The 7070-nt window shown below is 39.8% G+C and overlaps 1 pseudogene; it reads right to left on the bottom strand.

The window, feature by feature from the left end:
* Positions 1-3127: 3127 nt before the first annotated feature.
* LOC107676819 (tripartite motif-containing protein 16-like) overlaps positions 3128-7070 on the bottom strand; it is a 5438-nt pseudogene continuing 1495 nt past the window's right edge.

The following is a 7070-nucleotide window of genomic DNA, read 5'->3' as shown; positions in this document are numbered from 1 at the left end:
CTGTTACTTCTGTGATGCATATGTGGAGTTTCTGTGCGAGGGTGCCTGGTACCATTTTAAAAGTATCGATTGGCACCAGTAACATAAAAAACCAAAACGATACACAACCCTAACAGCTTCTCAAGACTACAGTCCATAAGGCAAACAGTCCATAGCATTATTAAAATTTTCAAAGTTCAAAGTCTGTTTGGGTTTGGGTAGGCTATTTCAGAAAGGATAGCGATAGCAAGCTAGCTTTGAAAGCAAGATCCCCACCCTCCCTACATAATCACTATGCAAAGCCACGCCTCCTCCAAAACACATGAACGCGTTCAGGCAGACCAGAGACGAACCAGCAACACGATGAGAGACGGCGTTGGTGGACAGTTGAATGCAACAATGTCAGATTACCTCATGTCTCATTCACCTCTGAGAAAACCTTACAGTACAAAGCTCATATTACAATAATAGCGCCTTTCATTCTCGCTGGAACGTGCTGATGACGTATCATGTCTGTGTAAAGGGTGGGCAGAGGTATGCAAATACATATTTTGATAGGCAGGCAGGGCAGCCTATTGTAATGTTCGGACCGAACATTTCGATTGGATGAACATTTTATGGTCCTACAACTTCCATAGACAATATAAATACACATAAATACGTTTAGACCACTAAACTTAGTGATTGCTATCGGGATGTGAAGAGACTTTCAACCAGCATAACAAAACATTTTTTTTTTTTTTTGATTTTTGAGCCAAATCACCTATCCTGCTTTTAAAGGAGATATTCCTCAGACGAAACAGTCCATATTCCCTTTTTTCCAACATTTAAAAGTTTAATGAATGTCCAGAGCAGTATTCCAAAACAAAACAATCCATCACTTCTCCAGATGTCAGACTGTAAAAATGCAAAGAAACTTTTGGTTTCACTTAGTTAACAGTTAATGGCACCTGATTAGTGGACTCCATACACAAAAGGCAAATGATAACAGTATTGCTGAACAGGTGGCAACCATGTTGACAGTCCATGAGCAGACACATACGTTAAGTTCTGTTGCAGTGACTCCAAGATTCCATTTGATTGTCCGACATTATAAGTAGGTATAATCAACTTATCGTAGGTGAGTACTCTTGGTGGGAGTGTTTCTTTCCTAGGCAGCTGGTAAGTTTGCTCTTCTTGACCCTCTTGGTCACTTTTGTAAGGATCCACCCAGATTGGCCCAAAGACGGAATCCAATTGGTGGGCGAAGGTATAATGCGTGTAGAACTTTTACTTGTGCTTCTGCCAAGTTCACCTAATTTATCAGGATTTAGTTTCAATTTCAGTCTAGCTCCGTGTTCAGTCTGACTCCAATTTCAAGTGATCATTAAATTTAGGCAATATTTCTAACTGAAAACTGATCACAAAAATCGATTGTTTATTAATTTAGATATGTTATTATTCTGGAAATCCCATACTTTCAATCATTCGTTCATTAACGACTTGGTATCGCTTAGTAATTCACTTGGCCAACGGTGAATACACAGCACAAAGCCTCCGCTGTAACTTTACCTGTGGATGTCACAGTTGGACAGTGTTACTTTTTAAAAACGTGACTTTTATACTTTTAATGTCATATTTAGTAATATTTGCATTGTTTTATTTCTGTAATCAATCATTTTCTCATTAAATTGTTTGAGGAGTCACTGCCTCCCTTGCCTACTCGGAGGAAACGGCCCTGGTATATACATATTCTTACTGAACTTAGAGTGAAACCTTTTGGGGGAAAAAGAGTGAGAGGGAGAGGGAGAGAGGGCAGAAGGGAGAAGGGGGTCGTAAATGAGCAAGGGGGGTGGTGGTGTTTGCTTACACTTGAACACTAAGAATATATATTTTTAATTTGTTTACCTGCATGTCAATATGAACATGAGAGAACTGTAAACATGAAAATACCAAAAAAACATAGCAAGTGTGTTGTTAAATTATTGAAATATTAATTTCCTCAGAAATATTTCAAGTAAATATTTTATTTTCATGGGGTTGACTGACAAAAACAATTGGGAATACCTGCATGGCACAGTTAGTTCCACAACGAACAGGGACTTTTGCGAGGTTGACCACAGGATTAGGTCCTGCTTGAGGTTAGTTGCGATTATCTTATGCAGAAAGCTGAGCTTCTGGTCTAAATCAACCTGCATTTTCCAGTCCCTGGCATCATCCAACAGGGTCAATTCCATTTTTGTAATTGACTTCACTGGAAGTATGCTACTCTTATGAAAGCGGTGGATTTTAAGACTCCACGCTTTGGAGGAAAGAGGGCATTGGTGGTCGTTCTCCTTCCTTCGAAGATAATCACCAGTTGTCTCAGGGCCTGATTGTGCCTCCAGGTGTAACGGCCTTAGGAAAGACCAATTTTGCGGCCAACAAGGATGTGCCTTAATGTTGCTGGTGTTTAACAGAGAAGACATGATGGATCTTCTCCAGTTCACTGGTTTAGAGTTTTGGGTTTGGGAAGAACATCATAGGTGGCTCTGATGATGAAACTCTGCTTCCCTCCATCTCCCAAAGGTCCTTCGAGGTGAGCTTACGTTTCTCCAGTTTTCCCCAGTTAGTCCATTGACCCTATCTGGACTGCGAGACTGCCTTTTTTCATCTCTCTGCCTCCTCTTGCTGCCGGACCTTGGCTAATATAAGATTTTTTTTCTGGGTAGATGTTGCCATGTTCTATTTGGGTCGGCTTGTCCTGAATCCAAAACACTCTTCCCTGCTGCAATTGCCCGACAATGTCTCTATGCCTAAGAGCATATTTTGCTTGCTGTATGGCCTCAGTTGGGGTCCAGTTCCTTCCAGTTGACAGTCTGGGAGCAGCCACTTGTTTTATAGCATCCTGAGACTCGGTCAGGGTCATGTCCAGTCTCACTTTGGTGCATTTGTACTCTTCATTGATTTCAATCAACACAAACAGAGGTTGAGAAAAGCACAGAAACGCATTGTCAATCTGCAGCACTCACACACACTGATCCTACTGTCTATATGAGGATTACATTTACATGTTACATTAATTCTGACACGCTATTTAAGTAACAGAAGTTCAGCAGCAGTATTAAAGTCAGAAAGAGAAAAGAAGAGAATCTATAACATCTCACTGTGGCTGATTTATCATGCAGCTCAAAGCATTATTTGGAGAATCTCTCGTCAATCTATTCTGGTTCATCAACACAGTTTCACTGATGATCCAGAACCAAAAGCAAACCCAGGATAGAGCGGCTGAGTGAATGTGGTCTGGAGTATGAGAATTAGGCTCATTGTGTCAGAGACGCTGTAGAAGGACAGAGTTCCTGAACTGTGATCCACAAACACTCCTATTCTACTGCTGATGGGCTTTACACGGAGACGAGTCCATATGTTATTGTGTCCAAATGAGTAATTGGAGGAAGAGCAGTCTAAACTCCAGGACTGATCATTATATCCAAACAAACACTCATAACCCCGTCCCTTCCTGCTGATGCTCTTATATGACACTGATATAAACACACGTCCACTCCATTCCAGCTCCGAGTAACAGCGTCCACACACACTCTCTCTCCACAACACCTGAGAATAACTATCAAATCTGTCTGGATGATCAGGATACGGCTGATCTGTGGCAGTGTCAGTAATCACTCTGTTGCTCTCAGACAGATGGAGGCGTTTATTTACTGTGTTCAGATCCAGAGTGAGCTGATGGGAATCTGATGGAGATAAAACACATCATCATCAGTGTCTCAGTAGAGATGACCAGATATCCTGTGAAAATCTTTTACATCATCAATTATAAAACTCTTCTTTCACCTTCTTTAGGAAGAACATGAACACACTCAGTGAGTTTTTCTGCTTGTTTTCTTACTGACTTACATTGTAGGAAGTTGTTCCTGGTCCAGAGAACAATGTTGGTGAACTTGACTGTGGAAATCAACAGACATGAACAGTGTGATTCTCATGATCCTGCATCCATTCCTAAGACATTTCTAATATGATGCTCTCCATGATATGAGATTATGATGGACTCGTTTCTGAGAGCAGATGAATCTCCAGGACTTTACCTCTGTCTGAGATCTTCTTGACCTGCTCTTTGCAGAAATCCTCCACTTTGTCTCTCAGCTGATGGGCAGATTCTTTTAGGCCATCAAAAGAGATGAGAGAAATGAAGGGAACCTCGTTTATGTCTGTAGATTCAGGAGGTGCTGAGAGAGTCTGAAAACTCTACAGAAAACAGAAATCAAAACTCATCAGCTCCACACTTCACCCAATAACCTGCAGGAACATCAGATTTTTGCAGCTCTTGTTGACTTGACTTATCTTTAGTAACTCACCTCAATCCAGCACTTTCACAGCATCAGCTACATTCTTCTTATATTCATTATATCACATTAGAGCCAGAAGATTCTAGTATTTGCCACTTGCACTATATGTGAACATTCTAGGAAATAGTTTGGATGATAAAACATCTGCTAAGAATGTAAATGTCCATCCAGTAGCTCAAGCACATGGAGTCTCATTGTAGGGCTAAGTAGATTTGCTAAAAAAAAAAGCAGTTCAAAGGCTACGACAATTATTTATAGCTTTATAATGGTTAAAGACACCGAAACTTCACAAACATGACGCTGTATATTAGCAATCAGTCTCATCAGGATTTCAGAAAAAATGCAAGGTGCTACAAAAAAATGTAGTGTTTGATTTTGCAATAAATTCTCCAATCATAGTATCGTGAAATCCTGGAGTGACTTAACAATGCTTGAGTGCATTGAAACCAAACAGAACCTGAGTGTTGTAGTGAACAGCAGTCAAGATGGCAAAACTCCTTTCCACACAACGTTATATTCTGATGAGATCAAGATTTGTGGACAACAAAGGAATGACTTTTGCCTTCAGATAAACAACACTACCTCTTGTGGAGAGGGGGGTTAACATTAACAAACAGTAAACCCTATGCAGGAAATGCTTTGTTCTCCCTTAAGCAGGATTTATACTTTCACCTAGCTCCGCTCCGCGAGTCTCCGCTGACTGCGCGCGCACCTTCCCAAACGGACGAGGCTTTTATACTTGTCGCGCTCACGATTGTACTATTCTTTGAAACGACAGGGGGTGACGAGGAATAATTGTCCTCTAAAGCAATTGGGAATCACTGGTGAGAAGAAGTCATTTGCCAGTACAAGACTTCTCGCGTGATGAATGAGTTGATGAATTAATAATTTCTTTATGTACAAACTGATTAAAATAATCTTAAGCTTTTGGGTTTATTTTGCATCAAACACAAGACAACTTTAAGCAAATAGTGTAGAAACAGTATCTAAATTAATTGGACAAACTATACAAAAAAACTATACATTATTTTCCCTTAAAGTGTCAGAGGTTGCACCTGGTGGTGTTTGAACTTCACATCAAACTGCTTCTGTTTCACACAAATGCCGGCACAGATGTGCCTGTTCGGCTAGAGTCGCCCTGAAGGCATGCATCTTCAGAAGCAGAGCTGGGCAGAAAGTTAAAAAAAATGCCGTGCACACCGGCACGCAAAATGAGGTCACGCACACTCAAAGCAGACTTCCGCCAACACCGCAAGGACGTCATATTTCTGCACGCACCCAAGCGAACTTGCGGACGCGTCGAGTATAAATCAGCCTTTACTCATCAAAGTGTGACTGATCGTAAATCCCCCTCACAGCAGAAACAAGTTTTGCCATGTGGCCAAAGCCACAAAGGAAGAACAGATCTTCACATGCATTCACACAAAATGGACACAAAATCGATTAAACCTTCTTCACATCCATTTACATAACTGTATATACTTAATGAGTGCTGTTTTGTTTAACCCTTTAAGACACAATCAGGTTTGGTTTGGTTTCATATTGCTAAGGCATTGCTCTGTCACTCCAGGATTTCACGATTTTGTGATTTCAGAATGTATTGCAAAATCAAGCAAACACTCCATTTTGTGGCACCTTGCATTTTTGTCTGAAATCCTTGTAGGACTGATTGCTAATATACAGCATGTTACCTACATGTTTGGGGTCTTCATGGTCAAATTTAACATGCAGGCAAATAAAAATACATTTTATCAGCTTTGAAGATCACCTGATCCAATTTTTAAAAAGTTGAAAAGTTTTGAACTATTGGTGGTGCTAGTGGTGTTTGACAGATACTTATATCTTCCAGAAGAAAGAGCTAAGAGAAAGATTCCTAAGATATTTCCAGAGCTGAAAGCCATTTTTTAAGTGTTGTCTCTTTCAAAAGAAGATGATCAGATGAGAGTCTGACTGATGATTATATAATAAGACACTCATGAAATGTTTCTCTGTGCGTCTCCTGTCACAGCAGGATCTGGCTCATATCCATTATGATCCTGTTCTTCTAGGCAAGGCAAGGCAAGGCAGTTTATTTTTATAGCACATTTCGTACACAATGGTAATTCAAAGTGCTTTACATAAAAGAAAGTAAAATAATCATAAAAAATAATCATAAAAATGAAACAAGGAATTTAAAAACTTTGAAAATTATTTAAAAATTGATTTAAAATGAATTTAAGACAGTTAAAAATAGAAAATGATTATACATAAAATACAGTGCAATCATTTCGGGTTGCATAAAATACAGTGAAATACATAAAATGCAGTGCAATCAGTTCGGACATCGCACAGTGCTCATTCAATACATGCACAGCTAAACAGATTAGTTTTGAGTCTAGATTTAAATTTGACATGTTTTAGCACATCTGATCTCTTCTGGAAGCTGATTCCAACTGCGGGCGGCAAAATAGCTAAAAGCGAATTCCCCTTGTTTTGTGTGAACCCTTGGTATTTCTTCTAATTGACTCGATCCTAATGATCTGAGTGGTCTGTTAGGTTTATAGTCAGTGAGCATATCTGCAATATGCTATAGTGAATTTCAAGTTTCGTCTTCCGCCACATCCGCTTAGCTTTTCTGCATTGTCTTTTCATACTCTGTACTACTGTTGATTTTCTCTTCTTGCTGACTTTCACAGGAGCAATATCATCAATAATTGTGAATGTTGCTGCTATCATAGCGGGAACCCGACACATATCACTGAGAGCTGCTATCAGTTGTTTTTGGTTCAC

The sequence above is a fragment of the Sinocyclocheilus anshuiensis genome, unplaced genomic scaffold, assembly GCF_001515605.1.
Source record: "Sinocyclocheilus anshuiensis isolate Anshui unplaced genomic scaffold, SAMN03320099.WGS_v1.1 scaffold184, whole genome shotgun sequence".
NCBI lineage: Eukaryota > Metazoa > Chordata > Actinopteri > Cypriniformes > Cyprinidae > Sinocyclocheilus > Sinocyclocheilus anshuiensis.
This window is presented reverse-complemented; position numbering and strand designations above follow the sequence as displayed.